This window comes from Ranitomeya variabilis, chromosome 3, assembly GCF_051348905.1.
Source record: "Ranitomeya variabilis isolate aRanVar5 chromosome 3, aRanVar5.hap1, whole genome shotgun sequence".
Taxonomy (NCBI): domain Eukaryota; kingdom Metazoa; phylum Chordata; class Amphibia; order Anura; family Dendrobatidae; genus Ranitomeya; species Ranitomeya variabilis.
The window spans coordinates 376,440,291-376,454,573 of NC_135234.1; the positions used below are offsets into that span (position 1 = coordinate 376,440,291).

Below are 14,283 nucleotides of genomic sequence, written 5' to 3' on the forward strand. Positions count from 1 at the left end.
AAAGATTGCCGCAGGGAAGACATTTTCCAGAAACTCTGGAAGCTCTGTCGATGACAGTTCTGCGGTGTGCGTGTGTTCAAGCTGTGCACAACGCGTTTTGAATCTGCATAACCACACCCTCCATCCCCATTGTGACAGCACATGAAGGTTCCGTGCGACAAAGCAAGCTCCATTTCCAGCTCCCTATTCCAAAAATCTATTTAATATATGGTCCCCAAATAGGGGACGTATCAGATAAGAACAGACACTACGCTTGATCTTGAGCCATTTGGCCGAGAAGCGATGATCAGAAATGGTTTGCCACTTGGGCCGCACCAAGGCCTACAACCGAAACCCACTGTGGAGACATAGCAAAAGATTGCCGCAGGGAAGACATTTTCCAGAAACTCTGGAAGTTCTGTAGATGATAGTTCTGCGGTGTGCGTGTGTTCAAGCTGTGCACAACGCGTTTTGAATCTGCATAACCACACCCTCCATCCCCATTGTGACAGCACGTGAAGGTTCCGTGCGACAAAGCAAGCTCCATTTCCAACTCCCTATTCCAAAAATCTATTTAATATATGGTCCCCAAATAGGGGACGTATCAGATAAGAACAGACACTACGCTTGATCTTGAGCCATTTGGCCGAGAAGCGATGATCAGAAATGGTTTGCCACTTGGGCCGCACCAAGGCCTACAACCGAAACCCACTGTGGAGACAAGCTGTGCACAATGCGTTTTGAATCTGCATAACCACACCCTCCATCCCCATTGTGACAGCACGTGAAGGTTCCATGCGACAAAGCAAGCTCCATTTCCAGCTCCCTATTCCAAAAATCTATTTAATATATGGTCCCCAAATAGGGGACGTATCAGATAAGAACAGACACTACGCTTGATCTTGAGCCATTTGGCCGAGAAGCGATGATCAGAAATGGTTTGCCACTTGGGCCGCACCAAGGCCTACAACCGAAACCCACTGTGGAGACATAGCAAAAGATTGCCGCAGGGAAGACATTTTCCAGAAACTCTGGAAGCTCTGTAGATGACAGTTCTGCGGTGTGCGTGTGTTCAAGCTGTGCACAACGCGTTTTGAATCTGCATAACCACACCCTCCATCCCCATTGTGACAGCACGTGAAGGTTCCGTGCGACAAAGCAAGCTCCATTTCCAGCTCCCTATTCCAAAAATCTATTTAATATATGGTCCCCAAATAGGGGACGTATCAGATAAGAACAGACACTACGCTTGATCTTGAGCCATTTGGCCGAGAAGCGATGATCAGAAATGGTTCGCCATTTGGGCCGCACCAAGGCCTACAACCGAAACCCACTGTGGAGACATAGCAAAAGATTGCCGCAGGGAAGACATTTTCCAGAAACTCTGGAAGCTCTGTAGATGACAGTTCTGCGGTGTGCGTGTGTTCAAGCTGTGCACAACGCGTTTTGAATCTGCATAACCACACCCTCCATCCCCATTGTGACAGCACGTGAAGGTTCCGTGCGACAAAGCAAGCTCCATTTCCAGCATCCTATTCCAAAAATCCATTTAATATATGGTCCCCAAATAGGGGACGTATCAGATAAGAACAGACTCTACGCTTGATCTTGAGCCATTTGGCCGAGAAGCGATGATCAGAAATGGTTTGCCACTTGGGCCGCACCAAGGCCTACAACCGAAACCCACTGTGGAGACTTAGCAAAAGATTGCCGCAGGGAAGACATTTTCCAGAAACTCTGGAAGCTCTGTAGATGACAGTTCTGCGGTGTGCGTGTGTTCAAGCTGTGCACAACGCGTTTCGAATCTGCATAACCACACCCTCCATCCCCATTGTGACAGCACGTGAAGGTTCCGTGTGACAAAGCAAGCTCCATTTCCAGCTCCCTATTCCAAAAATCCATTTAATATATGGTCCCCAAATAGGGGACGTATCAGATAAGAACAGACACTACGCTTGATCTTGAGCCATTTGGCCGAGAAGCGATGATCAGAAATGGTTTGCCACTTGGGCCGCACCAAGGCCTACAACCGAAACCCACTGTGGAGACATAGCAAAAGATTGCCGCAGGGAAGACATTTTCCAGAAACTCTGGAAGCTTTGTCGATGACAGTTCTGCGGTGTGCGTGTGTTCAAGCTGTGCACAACGCGTTTTGAATCTGCATAATCACACCCTCCATCCCCATTGTGACAGCACGTGAAGGTTCCGTGTGACAAAGCAAGCTCCATTTCCAGCTCCCTATTCCAAAAATCCATTTAATATATGGTCCCCAAATAGGGGACGTATCCGAGAAGAACAGACACTACGCTTGATCTTGAGCCATTTGGCCGAGAAGCGATGATCAGAAATGGTTTGCCACTTGGGCCGCCCCAAGGCCTACAACTGAAACCCACTGTGGAGACATAGCAAAAGATTGCCGCAGGGAAGACATTTTCCAGAAACTCTGGAAGCTCTGTAGATGACAGTTCTGCGGTGTGCGTGTGTTCAAGCTGTGCACAACGCGTTTTGAATCTGCATAACCACACCCTCCATCCCCATTGTGACAGCACGTGAAGGTTCCGTGCGACAAAGCAAGCTCCATTTCCAGCTCCCTATTCCAAAAATCCATTTAATATATGGTCCCCAAATAGGGGACGTATCAGATAAGAACAGACACTACGCTTGATCTTGAGCCATTTGGCCGAGAAGCGATGATCAGAAATGGTGTGCCACTTGGGCCGCACCAAGGCCTACAACCGAAACCCACTGTGGAGACATAGCAAAAGATTGCCGCAGGGAAGACATTTTCCAGAAACTCTGGAAGTTCTGTAGATGACAGTTCTGCGGTGTGCGTGTGTTCAAGCTGTGCACAACGCGTTTTGAATCTGCATAACCACACCCTCCATCCCCATTGTGACAGCAAGTGAAGGTTCCGTGCGACAAAGCAAGCTCCATCTCCAGTTCCCTATTCCAAAAATCTATTTAATATATGGTCCCCAAATAGGGTACGTATCAGATAAGAACAGACACTACGCTTGATCTTGAGCCATTTGGCCGAGAAGCGATGATCAGAAATGGTTTGCCACTTGGGCCGCACCAAGGCCTACAACCGAAACCCACTGTGGAGACATAGCAAAAGATTGCCGCAGGGAAGACATTTTCCAGAAACTCTGGAAGCTCTGTAGATGACAGTTCTGCGGTGTGCGTGTGTTCAAGCTGTATACAACGCGTTTCGAATCTGCATAACCACACCCTCCATCCCCATTGTGACAGCACGTGAAGGTTCCGTGCGACAAAGCAAGCTCCATTGCCAGCTCCCTATTCCAAAAATCCATTTAATATATGGTCCCCAAATAGGGGACGTATCAGATAAGAACAGACTCTACGCTTGATCTTGAGCCATTTGGCCGAGAAGCGATGATCAGAAATGGTTTGCCATTTGGGCCGCACCAAGGCCTACAACCGAAACCCACTGTGGAGACATAGCAAAAGATTGCCGCAGGGAAGACATTTTCCAGAAACTCTGGAAGCTCTGTAGATGACAGTTCTGCGGTGTGCGTGTGTTCAAGCTGTGCACAACGCGTTTTGAATCTGCATAACCACACCCTCCATCCCCATTGTGACAGCACGTGAAGGTTCCGTGCGACAAAGCAAGCTCCATTTCCAGCATCCTATTCCAAAAATCCATTTAATATATGGTCCCCAAATAGGGGACGTATCAGATAAGAACAGACTCTACGCTTGATCTTGAGCCATTTGGCCGAGATGCGATGATCAGAAATGGTTTGCCACTTGGGCCGCACCAAGGCCTACAACCGAAACCCACTGTGGAGACATAGCAAACGATTGCCGCAGGGAAGACATTTTCCAGAAACTCTGGAAGCTCTGTAGATGACAGTTCTGTGGTGTGCGTGTGTTCAAGCTGTGCACAACGCGTTTTGAATCTGCATAACCACACCCTCCATCCCCATTGTGACAGCACGTGAAGGTTCCGTGCGACGAAGCAAGCTCCATTTCCAGCTCCCTATTCCAAAAATCCATTTAATATATGGTCCCCAAATAGGGGACGTATCAGATAAGAACAGACACTACGCTTGATCTTGAGCCATTTGGCCGAGAAGCGATGATCAGAAATGGTTTGCCACTTGGGCCACACCAAGGCCTACAACCGAAACCCACTGTGGAGACATAGCAAAAGATTGCCGCAGGGAAGACATTTTCCAGAAACTCTGGAAGCTCTGTAGATGACAGTTCTGCGGTGTGCGTGTGTTCAAGCTGTGCACAACGCGTTTTGAATCTGCATAACCACACCCTCCATCCCCATTGTGACAGCACGTGAAGGTTCCGTGCGACAAAGCAAGCTCCATTTCCAGCTCCCTATTCCAAAAATCTATTTAATATATGGTCCCCAAATAGGGGACGTATCAGATAAGAACAGACACTACACTTGATCTTGAGCCATTTGGCCGAGAAGCGATGATCAGAAATGGTTTGCCACTTGGGCCGCACCAAGGCCTACAACCGAAACCCACTGTGGAGACATAGCAAAAGATTGCCGCAGGGAAGACATTTTCCAAAAACTCTGGAAGCTCTGTAGATGACAGTTCTGCGGTGTGCGTGTGTTCAAGCTGTGCACAACGCGTTTTGAATCTGCATAACCACACCCTCCATCCCCATTGTGACAGCACGTGAAGGTTCCGTGTGACAAAGCAAGCTCCATTTCCAGCTCCCTATTCCAAAAATCCATTTAATATATGGTCCCCAAATAGGGGACGTATCAGATAAGAACAGACACTACGCTTAAACTTGAGCCATTTGGCCGACAAGCGATGATCAGAAATGGGTTGCCACTTGGGCCGCACCAAGGCCTAAAACCGAAACCCACTGTGGAGACATAGCAAAAGATTGCCGCAGGGAAGACATTTTCCAGAAACTCTGGAAGCTCTGTAGATGACAGTTCTGCGGTGTGCGTGTGTTCAAGCTGTGCACAACGCGTTTTGAATCTGCATAACCACACCCTCCATCCCCATTGTGACAGCACGTGAAGGTTCCGTGCGACAAAGCAAGCTCCATTTCCAGCTCCCTATTCCAAAAATCTATTTAATATATGGTCCCCAAATAGGGGACGTATCAGATAAGAACAGACACTACACTTGATCTTGAGCCATTTGGCCGAGAAGCGATGATCAGAAATGGTTTGCCACTTGGGCCGCACCAAGGCCTACAACCGAAACCCACTGTGGAGACATAGCAAAAGATTGCCGCAGGGAAGACATTTTCCAAAAACTCTGGAAGCTCTGTAGATGACAGTTCTGCGGTGTGCGTGTGTTCAAGCAGTGCACAACGCGTTTTGAATCTGCATAACCACACCCTCCATCCCCATTGTGACAGCACGTGAAGGTTCCGTGTGACAAAGCAAGCTCCATTTCCAGCTCCCTATTCCAAAAATCCATTTAATATATGGTCCCCAAATAGGGGACGTATCAGATAAGAACAGACACTACGCTTGATCTTGAGCCATTTGGCCGAGAAGCGATGATCAGAAATGGTTTGCCACTTGGGCCGCACCAAGGCCTAAAACCGAAACCCACTGTGGAGACATAGCAAAAGATTGCCGCAGGGAAGACATTTTCCAGAAACTCTGGAAGCTCTGTCGATGACAGTTCTGCGGTGTGCGTGTGTTCAAGCTGTGCACAACGCGTTTTGAATCTGCATAACCACACCCTCCATCCCCATTGTGACAGCACGTGAAGGTTCCGTGCGACAAAGCAAGCTCCATTTCCAGCTCCCTATTCCAAAAATCTATTTAATATATGGTCCCCAAATAGGGGACATATCAGATAAGAACAGACACTACGCTTGATCTTGAGCCATTTGGCCGAGAAGCGATGATCAGAAATGGTTTGCCACTTGGGCCGCACCAAGGCCTACAACCGAAACCCACTGTGGAGACATAGCAAAAGATTGCCGCAGGGAAGACATTTTCCAGAAACTCTGGAAGCTCTGTAGATGACAGTTCTGCGGTGTGCGTGTGTTCAAGCTGTGCACAACGCGTTTTGAATCTGCATAACCACACCCTCCATCCCCATTATGACAGCACGTGAAGGTTCCGTGCGACAAAGCAAGCTCCATTTCCAGCTCCCTATTCCAAAAATCCATTTAATATATGGTCCCCAAATAGGGGACGTATCAGATAAGAACAGACACTACGCTTGATCTTGAGCCATTTGGCCGAGAAGCGATGATCAGAAATGGTTTGCCACTTGGGCCGCACCAAGGCCTACAACCGAAACCCACTGTGGAGACAAGCTGTGCACAACGCGTTTTGAATCTGCATAACCACACCCTCCATCCCCATTGTGACAGCACGTGAAGGTTCCATGCGACAAAGCAAGCTCCATTTCCAGCTCCCTATTCCAAAAATCTATTTAATATATGGTCCCCAAATAGGGGACGTATCAGATAAGAACAGACACTACGCTTGATCTTGAGCCATTTGGCCGAGAAGCGATGATCAGAAATGGTTTGCCACTTGGGCCGCACCAAGGCCTACAACCGAAACCCACTGTGGAGACATAGCAAAAGATTGCCGCAGGGAAGACATTTTCCAGAAACTCTGGAAGCTCTGTAGATGACAGTTCTGCGGTGTGCGTGTGTTCAAGCTGTGCACAACGCGTTTTGAATCTGCATAACCACACCCTCCATCCCCATTGTGACAGCACGTGAAGGTTCCGTGCGACAAAGCAAGCTCCATTTCCAGCTCCCTATTCCAAAAATCTATTTAATATATGGTCCCCAAATAGGGGACGTATCAGATAAGAACAGACACTACGCTTGATCTTGAGCCATTTGGCCGAGAAGCGATGATCAGAAATGGTTCGCCATTTGGGCCGCACCAAGGCCTACAACCGAAACCCACTGTGGAGACATAGCAAAAGATTGCCGCAGGGAAGACATTTTCCAGAAACTCTGGAAGCTCTGTAGATGACAGTTCTGCGGTGTGCGTGTGTTCAAGCTGTGCACAACGCGTTTTGAATCTGCATAACCACACCCTCCATCCCCATTGTGACAGCACGTGAAGGTTCCGTGCGACAAAGCAAGCTCCATTTCCAGCATCCTATTCCAAAAATCCATTTAATATATGGTCCCCAAATAGGGGACGTATCAGATAAGAACAGACTCTACGCTTGATCTTGAGCCATTTGGCCGAGAAGCGATGATCAGAAATGATTTGCCACTTGGGCCGCACCAAGGCCTACAACCGAAACCCACTGTGGAGACTTAGCAAAAGATTGCCGCAGGGAAGACATTTTCCAGAAACTCTGAAAGCTCTGTAGATGACAGTTCTGCGGTGTGCGTGTGTTCAAGCTGTGCACAACGCGTTTCGAATCTGCATAACCACACCCTCCATCCCCATTGTGACAGCACGTGAAGGTTCCGTGTGACAAAGCAAGCTCCATTTCCAGCTCCCTATTCCAAAAATCCATTTAATATATGGTCCCCAAATAGGGGACGTATCAGATAAGAACAGACACTACGCTTGATCTTGAGCCATTTGGCCGAGAAGCGATGATCAGAAATGGTTTGCCACTTGGGCCGCACCAAGGCCTACAACCGAAACCCACTGTGGAGACATAGCAAAAGATTGCCGCAGGGAAGACATTTTCCAGAAACTCTGGAAGCTCTGTAGATGACAGTTCTGCGGTGTGCGTGTGTTCAAGCTGTGCACAACGCGTTTTGAATCTGCATAACCACACCCTCCATCCCCATTGTGACAGCACGTGAAGGTTCCGTGCGACGAAGCAAGCTCCATTTCCAGCTCCCTATTCCAAAAATCCATTTAATATATGGTCCCCAAATAGGGGACGTATCAGATAAGAACAGACACTACGCTTGATCTTGAGCCATTTGGCCGAGAAGCGATGATCAGAAATGGTTTGCCACTTGGGCCACACCAAGGCCTACAACCGAAACCCACTGTGGAGACATAGCAAAAGATTGCCGCAGGGAAGACATTTTCCAGAAACTCTGGAAGCTCTGTAGATGACAGTTCTGCGGTGTGCGTGTGTTCAAGCTGTGCACAACGCGTTTTGAATCTGCATAACCACACCCTCCATCCCCATTGTGACAGCACGTGAAGGTTCCGTGCGACAAAGCAAGCTCCATTTCCAGCTCCCTATTCCAAAAATCTATTTAATATATGGTCCCCAAATAGGGGACGTATCAGATAAGAACAGACACTACACTTGATCTTGAGCCATTTGGCCGAGAAGCGATGATCAGAAATGGTTTGCCACTTGGGCCGCACCAAGGCCTACAACCGAAACCCACTGTGGAGACATAGCAAAAGATTGCCGCAGGGAAGACATTTTCCAAAAACTCTGGAAGCTCTGTAGATGACAGTTCTGCGGTGTGCGTGTGTTCAAGCAGTGCACAACGCGTTTTGAATCTGCATAACCACACCCTCCATCCCCATTGTGACAGCACGTGAAGGTTCCGTGCGACAAAGCAAGCTCCATTTCCAGCATCCTATTCCAAAAATCCATTTAATATATGGTCCCCAAATAGGGGACGTATCAGATAAGAACAGACTCTACGCTTGATCTTGAGCCATTTGGCCGAGAAGCGATGATCAGAAATGATTTGCCACTTGGGCCGCACCAAGGCCTACAACCGAAACCCACTGTGGAGACTTAGCAAAAGATTGCCGCAGGGAAGACATTTTCCAGAAACTCTGGAAGCTCTGTAGATGACAGTTCTGCGGTGTGCGTGTGTTCAAGCTGTGCACAACGCGTTTCGAATCTGCATAACCACACCCTCCATCCCCATTGTGACAGCACGTGAAGGTTCCGTGTGACAAAGCAAGCTCCATTTCCAGCTCCCTATTCCAAAAATCCATTTAATATATGGTCCCCAAATAGGGGACGTATCAGATAAGAACAGACACTACGCTTGATCTTGAGCCATTTGGCCGAGAAGCGATGATCAGAAATGGTTTGCCACTTGGGCCGCACCAAGGCCTACAACCGAAACCCACTGTGGAGACATAGCAAAAGATTGCCGCAGGGAAGACATTTTCCAGAAACTCTGGAAGCTCTGTAGATGACAGTTCTGCGGTGTGCGTGTGTTCAAGCTGTGCACAACGCGTTTTGAATCTGCATAACCACACCCTCCATCCCCATTGTGACAGCACGTGAAGGTTCCGTGCGACGAAGCAAGCTCCATTTCCAGCTCCCTATTCCAAAAATCCATTTAATATATGGTCCCCAAATAGGGGATGTATCAGATAAGAACAGACACTACGCTTGATCTTGAGCCATTTGGCCGAGAAGCGATGATCAGAAATGGTTTGCCACTTGGGCCACACCAAGGCCTACAACCGAAACCCACTGTGGAGACATAGCAAAAGATTGCCGCAGGGAAGACATTTTCCAAAAACTCTGGAAGCTCTGTAGATGACAGTTCTGCGGTGTGCGTGTGTTCAAGCAGTGCACAACGCGTTTTGAATCTGCATAACCACACCCTCCATCCCCATTGTGACAGCACGTGAAGGTTCCGTGTGACAAAGCAAGCTCCATTTCCAGCTCCCTATTCCAAAAATCTATTTAATATATGGTCCCCAAATAGGGGACGTATCAGATAAGAACAGACACTACGCTTGATCTTGAGCCATTTGGCCGAGAAGCGATGATCAGAAATGGTTTGCCACTTGGGCCGCACCAAGGCCTACAACCGAAACCCACTGTGGAGACATAGCAAAAGATTGCCGCAGGGAAGACATTTTCCAAAAACTCTGGAAGCTCTGTAGATGACAGTTCTGCGGTGTGCGTGTGTTCAAGCTGTGCACAACACGTTTTGAATCTGCATAACCACACCCTCCATCCCCATTGTGACAGCACGTGAAGGTTCCGTGTGACAAAGCAAGCTCCATTTCCAGCTCCCTATTCCAAAAATCCATTTAATATATGGTCCCCAAATAGGGGACGTATCAGATAAGAACAGACACTACGCTTGATCTTGAGCCATTTGGCCGAGAAGCGATGATCAGAAATGGTTTGCCACTTGGGCCGCACCAAGGCCTAAAACCGAAACCCACTGTGGAGACATAGCAAAAGATTGCCGCAGGGAAGACATTTTCCAGAAACTCTGGAAGCTCTGTCGATGACAGTTCTGCGGTGTGCGTGTGTTCAAGCTGTGCACAACGCGTTTTGAATCTGCATAACCACACCCTCCATCCCCATTGTGACAGCACGTGAAGGTTCCGTGCGACAAAGCAAGCTCCATTTCCAGCTCCCTATTCCAAAAATCTATTTAATATATGGTCCCCAAATAGGGGACGTATCAGATAAGAACAGACACTACGCTTGATCTTGAGCCATTTGGCCGAGAAGCGATGATCAGAAATGGTTTGCCACTTGGGCCGCACCAAGGCCTACAACCGAAACCCACTGTGGAGACATAGCAAAAGATTGCCGCAGGGAAGACATTTTCCAGAAACTCTGGAAGCTCTGTCGATGACAGTTCTGCAGTGTGCGTGTGTTCAAGCTGTGCACAACGCGTTTTGAATCTGCATAACCACACCCTCCATCCCCATTGTGACAGCACGTGAAGGTTCCGTGTGACAAAGCAAGCTCCATTTCCAGCTCCCTATTCCAAAAATCCATTTAATATATGGTCCCCAAATAGGGGACGTATCAGATAAGAACAGACACTACGCTTGATCTTGAGCCATTTGGCCGAGAAGCGATGATCAGAAATGGTTTGCCACTTGGGCCGCACCAAGGCCTACAACCGAAACCCACTGTGGAGACATAGCAAAAGATTGCCGCAGGGAAGACATTTTCCAGAAACTCTGGAAGTTCTGTAGATGATAGTTCTGCGGTGTGCGTGTGTTCAAGCTGTGCACAACGCGTTTTGAATCTGCATAACCACACCCTCCATCCCCATTGTGACAGCACGTGAAGGTTCCGTGTGACAAAGCAAGCTCCATTTCCAGCTCCCTATTCCAAAAATCCATTTAATATATGGTCCCCAAATAGGGGACGTATCAGATAAGAACAGACACTACGCTTGATCTTGAGCCATTTGGCCGAGAAGCGATGATCAGAAATGGTTTGCCACTTGGGCCGCACCAAGGCCTACAACCGAAACCCACTGTGGAGACATAGCAAAAGATTGCCGCAGGGAAGACATTTTCCAGAAACTCTGGAAGTTCTGTAGATGATAGTTCTGCGGTGTGCGTGTGTTCAAGCTGTGCACAACGCGTTTTGAATCTGCATAACCACACCCTCCATCCCCATTGTGACAGCACGTGAAGGTTCCGTGCGACAAAGCAAGCTCCATTTCCAGCACCCTATTCCAAAAATCTATTTAATATATGGTCCCCAAATAGGGGACATATCAGATAAGAGCAGACACTACGCTTGATCTTGAGCCATTTGGCCAAGAAGCGATGATCAGAAATGGTTTGCCACTTGGGCCGCACCAAGGCCTACAACCGAAACCCACTGTGGAGACATAGCAAAAGATTGCCGCAGGGAAGACATTTTCCAGAAACTCTGGAAGCTCTGTCGATGACAGTTCTGCGGTGTGCGTGTGTTCAAGCTGTGCACAACGCGTTTTGAATCTGCATAACCACACCCTCCATCCCCATTGTGACAGCATGTGAAGGTTCCGTCCGACGAAGCAAGCTCCATTTCCAGCTCCGTTTTCCAAAAATCCATTTAATATATGGTCCCCAAATAGGGGACGTATCAGATAAGAACAGACACTACGCTTGATCTTGAGCCATTTGGCCGAGAAGCGATGATCAGAAATGGTTTGCCACTTGGGCCGCACCAAGGCCTAAAACCGAAACCCACTGTGGAGACATAGCAAAAGATTGCCGCAGGGAAGACATTTTCCAGAAACTCTGGAAGCTCTGTCGATGACAGTTCTGCGGTGTGCGTGTGTTCAAGCTGTGCACAACGCGTTTTGAATCTGCATAACCACACCCTCCATCCCCATTGTGACAGCACGTGAAGGTTCCGTGCGACAAAGCAAGCTCCATTTCCAGCTCCCTATTCCAAAAATCTATTTAATATATGGTCCCCAAATAGGGGACGTATCAGATAAGAACAGACACTACGCTTGATCTTGAGCCATTTGGCCGAGAAGCGATGATCAGAAATGGTTTGCCACTTGGGCCGCACCAAGGCCTACAACCGAAACCCACTGTGGAGACATAGCAAAAGATTGCCGCAGGGAAGACATTTTCCAAAAACTCTGGAAGCTCTGTAGATGACAGTTCTGCGGTGTGCGTGTGTTCAAGCTGTGCACAACGCGTTTTGAATCTGCATAACCACACCCTCCATCCCCATTGTGACAGCACGTGAAGGTTCCGTGTGACAAAGCAAGCTCCATTTCCAGCTCCCTATTCCAAAAATCCATTTAATATATGGTCCCCAAATAGGGGACGTATCAGATAAGAACAGACACTACGCTTGATCTTGAGCCATTTGGCCGAGAAGCGATGATCAGAAATGGTTTGCCACTTGGGCCGCACCAAGGCCTAAAACCGAAACCCACTGTGGAGACATAGCAAAAGATTGCCGCAGGGAAGACATTTTCCAGAAACTCTGGAAGCTCTGTCGATGACAGTTCTGCGGTGTGCGTGTGTTCAAGCTGTGCACAACGCGTTTTGAATCTGCATAACCACACCCTCCATCCCCACTGTGACAGCACGTGAAGGTTCCGTGCGACAAAGCAAGCTCCATTTCCAGCTCCCTATTCCAAAAATCTATTTAATATATGGTCCCCAAATAGGGGACGTATCAGATAAGAACAGACACTACGCTTGATCTTGAGCCATTTGGCCGAGAAGCGATGATCAGAAATGGTTTGCCACTTGGGCCGCACCAAGGCCTACAACCGAAACCCACTGTGGAGACATAGCAAAAGATTGCCGCAGGGAAGACATTTTCCAGAAACTCTGGAAGCTCTGTCGATGACAGTTCTGCAGTGTGCGTGTGTTCAAGCTGTGCACAACGCGTTTTGAATCTGCATAACCACACCCTCCATCCCCATTGTGACAGCACGTGAAGGTTCCGTGTGACAAAGCAAGCTCCATTTCCAGCTCCCTATTCCAAAAATCCATTTAATATATGGTCCCCAAATAGGGGACGTATCAGATAAGAACAGACACTACGCTTGATCTTGAGCCATTTGGCCGAGAAGCGATGATCAGAAATGGTTTGCCACTTGGGCCGCACCAAGGCCTACAACCGAAACCCACTGTGGAGACATAGCAAAAGATTGCCGCAGGGAAGACATTTTCCAGAAACTCTGGAGGTTCTGTAGATGATAGTTCTGCGGTGTGCGTGTGTTCAAGCTGTGCACAACGCGTTTTGAATCTGCATAACCACACCCTCCATCCCCATTGTGACAGCACGTGAAGGTTCCGTGCGACAAAGCATGCTCCATTTCCAGCTCCCTATTCCAAAAATCTATTTAATATATGGTCCCCAAATAGGGGACATATCAGATAAGAGCAGACACTACGCTTGATCTTGAGCCATTTGGCCAAGAAGCGATGATCAGAAATGGTTTGCCACTTGGGCCGCACCAAGGCCTACAACCGAAACCCACTGTGGAGACATAGCAAAAGATTGCCGCAGGGAAGACATTTTCCAGAAACTCTGGAAGCTCTGTCGATGACAGTTCTGCGGTGTGCGTGTGTTCAAGCTGTGCACAACGCGTTTTGAATCTGCATAACCACACCCTCCATCCCCATTGTGACAGCATGTGAAGGTTCCGTCCGACGAAGCAAGCTCCATTTCCAGCTCCGTTTTCCAAAAATCCATTTAATATATGGTCCCCAAATAGGGGACGTATCAGATAAGAACAGACACTACGCTTGATCTTGAGCCATTTGGCCGAGAAGCGATGATCAGAAATGGTTTGCCACTTAGGCCTCACCAAGGCCTACAACCGTAACCCACTGTGGAGACATAGCAAAAGATTGCCGCAGGGAAGACATTTTCCAGAAACCCTGGAAGCTCTGTAGATGACAGTTCTGCGGTGTGCGTGTGTTCAAGCTGTGCACAACGCATTTTGAATCTGCATAACCACACCCTCCATCCTCATTGTGACAGCACGTGAAGGTTCTGTGCGACAAAGCAAGCTCCATTTCCAGCTCCCTATTCCAAAAATCTATTTAATATATGGTCCCCAAATAGGGGACGTATCAGATAAGAACAGACACTACGCTTGATCTTGAGCCATTTGGCCGAGAAACGATGATCAGAAATGGTTTGCCACTTGGGCCGCACCAAGGCCTACAACCGA

General features: G+C 48.3%; 41 pseudogenes; all 41 read right to left on the bottom strand.

Annotated features, from left to right (window-relative positions):
* Nucleotides 1-108: 108 nt before the first annotated feature.
* LOC143818926 (U2 spliceosomal RNA) lies at nt 109-284 on the bottom strand (annotated as a pseudogene).
* Nucleotides 285-461: 177 nt separating this feature from the next.
* On the bottom strand, nt 462-637 carry LOC143760419 (U2 spliceosomal RNA; annotated as a pseudogene).
* Nucleotides 638-730: 93 nt separating this feature from the next.
* LOC143761348 (U2 spliceosomal RNA) lies at nt 731-906 on the bottom strand (annotated as a pseudogene).
* A 177-nt stretch (nt 907-1,083) lies between these two features.
* Nucleotides 1,084-1,259, bottom strand: LOC143759781 (U2 spliceosomal RNA; annotated as a pseudogene).
* A 177-nt stretch (nt 1,260-1,436) lies between these two features.
* Nucleotides 1,437-1,612, bottom strand: LOC143761903 (U2 spliceosomal RNA; annotated as a pseudogene).
* A 177-nt stretch (nt 1,613-1,789) lies between these two features.
* LOC143761164 (U2 spliceosomal RNA) lies at nt 1,790-1,965 on the bottom strand (annotated as a pseudogene).
* Nucleotides 1,966-2,139: 174 nt separating this feature from the next.
* On the bottom strand, nt 2,140-2,318 carry LOC143762695 (U2 spliceosomal RNA; annotated as a pseudogene).
* Nucleotides 2,319-2,495: 177 nt separating this feature from the next.
* Nucleotides 2,496-2,671, bottom strand: LOC143760068 (U2 spliceosomal RNA; annotated as a pseudogene).
* A 176-nt stretch (nt 2,672-2,847) lies between these two features.
* Nucleotides 2,848-3,024, bottom strand: LOC143762457 (U2 spliceosomal RNA; annotated as a pseudogene).
* Nucleotides 3,025-3,201: 177 nt separating this feature from the next.
* LOC143762165 (U2 spliceosomal RNA) lies at nt 3,202-3,377 on the bottom strand (annotated as a pseudogene).
* Nucleotides 3,378-3,554: 177 nt separating this feature from the next.
* Nucleotides 3,555-3,730, bottom strand: LOC143762828 (U2 spliceosomal RNA; annotated as a pseudogene).
* Nucleotides 3,731-3,907: 177 nt separating this feature from the next.
* On the bottom strand, nt 3,908-4,083 carry LOC143818744 (U2 spliceosomal RNA; annotated as a pseudogene).
* Nucleotides 4,084-4,260: 177 nt separating this feature from the next.
* On the bottom strand, nt 4,261-4,436 carry LOC143761820 (U2 spliceosomal RNA; annotated as a pseudogene).
* Nucleotides 4,437-4,613: 177 nt separating this feature from the next.
* Nucleotides 4,614-4,789, bottom strand: LOC143763186 (U2 spliceosomal RNA; annotated as a pseudogene).
* A 177-nt stretch (nt 4,790-4,966) lies between these two features.
* On the bottom strand, nt 4,967-5,142 carry LOC143761832 (U2 spliceosomal RNA; annotated as a pseudogene).
* Nucleotides 5,143-5,319: 177 nt separating this feature from the next.
* LOC143761165 (U2 spliceosomal RNA) lies at nt 5,320-5,495 on the bottom strand (annotated as a pseudogene).
* A 177-nt stretch (nt 5,496-5,672) lies between these two features.
* LOC143759267 (U2 spliceosomal RNA) lies at nt 5,673-5,848 on the bottom strand (annotated as a pseudogene).
* Nucleotides 5,849-6,025: 177 nt separating this feature from the next.
* On the bottom strand, nt 6,026-6,201 carry LOC143760513 (U2 spliceosomal RNA; annotated as a pseudogene).
* A 93-nt stretch (nt 6,202-6,294) lies between these two features.
* LOC143761349 (U2 spliceosomal RNA) lies at nt 6,295-6,470 on the bottom strand (annotated as a pseudogene).
* Nucleotides 6,471-6,647: 177 nt separating this feature from the next.
* LOC143759783 (U2 spliceosomal RNA) lies at nt 6,648-6,823 on the bottom strand (annotated as a pseudogene).
* A 177-nt stretch (nt 6,824-7,000) lies between these two features.
* LOC143761904 (U2 spliceosomal RNA) lies at nt 7,001-7,176 on the bottom strand (annotated as a pseudogene).
* A 177-nt stretch (nt 7,177-7,353) lies between these two features.
* LOC143761166 (U2 spliceosomal RNA) lies at nt 7,354-7,529 on the bottom strand (annotated as a pseudogene).
* Nucleotides 7,530-7,706: 177 nt separating this feature from the next.
* Nucleotides 7,707-7,882, bottom strand: LOC143818745 (U2 spliceosomal RNA; annotated as a pseudogene).
* Nucleotides 7,883-8,059: 177 nt separating this feature from the next.
* LOC143761844 (U2 spliceosomal RNA) lies at nt 8,060-8,235 on the bottom strand (annotated as a pseudogene).
* A 177-nt stretch (nt 8,236-8,412) lies between these two features.
* Nucleotides 8,413-8,588, bottom strand: LOC143761905 (U2 spliceosomal RNA; annotated as a pseudogene).
* Nucleotides 8,589-8,765: 177 nt separating this feature from the next.
* Nucleotides 8,766-8,941, bottom strand: LOC143761167 (U2 spliceosomal RNA; annotated as a pseudogene).
* A 177-nt stretch (nt 8,942-9,118) lies between these two features.
* Nucleotides 9,119-9,294, bottom strand: LOC143760709 (U2 spliceosomal RNA; annotated as a pseudogene).
* A 177-nt stretch (nt 9,295-9,471) lies between these two features.
* On the bottom strand, nt 9,472-9,647 carry LOC143760689 (U2 spliceosomal RNA; annotated as a pseudogene).
* Nucleotides 9,648-9,824: 177 nt separating this feature from the next.
* Nucleotides 9,825-10,000, bottom strand: LOC143761168 (U2 spliceosomal RNA; annotated as a pseudogene).
* A 177-nt stretch (nt 10,001-10,177) lies between these two features.
* Nucleotides 10,178-10,353, bottom strand: LOC143759784 (U2 spliceosomal RNA; annotated as a pseudogene).
* Nucleotides 10,354-10,530: 177 nt separating this feature from the next.
* On the bottom strand, nt 10,531-10,706 carry LOC143761169 (U2 spliceosomal RNA; annotated as a pseudogene).
* Nucleotides 10,707-10,883: 177 nt separating this feature from the next.
* LOC143761171 (U2 spliceosomal RNA) lies at nt 10,884-11,059 on the bottom strand (annotated as a pseudogene).
* Nucleotides 11,060-11,236: 177 nt separating this feature from the next.
* Nucleotides 11,237-11,412, bottom strand: LOC143760479 (U2 spliceosomal RNA; annotated as a pseudogene).
* Nucleotides 11,413-11,587: 175 nt separating this feature from the next.
* Nucleotides 11,588-11,765, bottom strand: LOC143759551 (U2 spliceosomal RNA; annotated as a pseudogene).
* Nucleotides 11,766-11,942: 177 nt separating this feature from the next.
* Nucleotides 11,943-12,118, bottom strand: LOC143759785 (U2 spliceosomal RNA; annotated as a pseudogene).
* Nucleotides 12,119-12,295: 177 nt separating this feature from the next.
* On the bottom strand, nt 12,296-12,471 carry LOC143761172 (U2 spliceosomal RNA; annotated as a pseudogene).
* A 177-nt stretch (nt 12,472-12,648) lies between these two features.
* Nucleotides 12,649-12,824, bottom strand: LOC143759381 (U2 spliceosomal RNA; annotated as a pseudogene).
* Nucleotides 12,825-13,001: 177 nt separating this feature from the next.
* LOC143761173 (U2 spliceosomal RNA) lies at nt 13,002-13,177 on the bottom strand (annotated as a pseudogene).
* Nucleotides 13,178-13,354: 177 nt separating this feature from the next.
* LOC143762789 (U2 spliceosomal RNA) lies at nt 13,355-13,530 on the bottom strand (annotated as a pseudogene).
* A 175-nt stretch (nt 13,531-13,705) lies between these two features.
* LOC143759552 (U2 spliceosomal RNA) lies at nt 13,706-13,883 on the bottom strand (annotated as a pseudogene).
* A 177-nt stretch (nt 13,884-14,060) lies between these two features.
* LOC143760220 (U2 spliceosomal RNA) lies at nt 14,061-14,236 on the bottom strand (annotated as a pseudogene).
* Nucleotides 14,237-14,283: the final 47 nt, after the last annotated feature.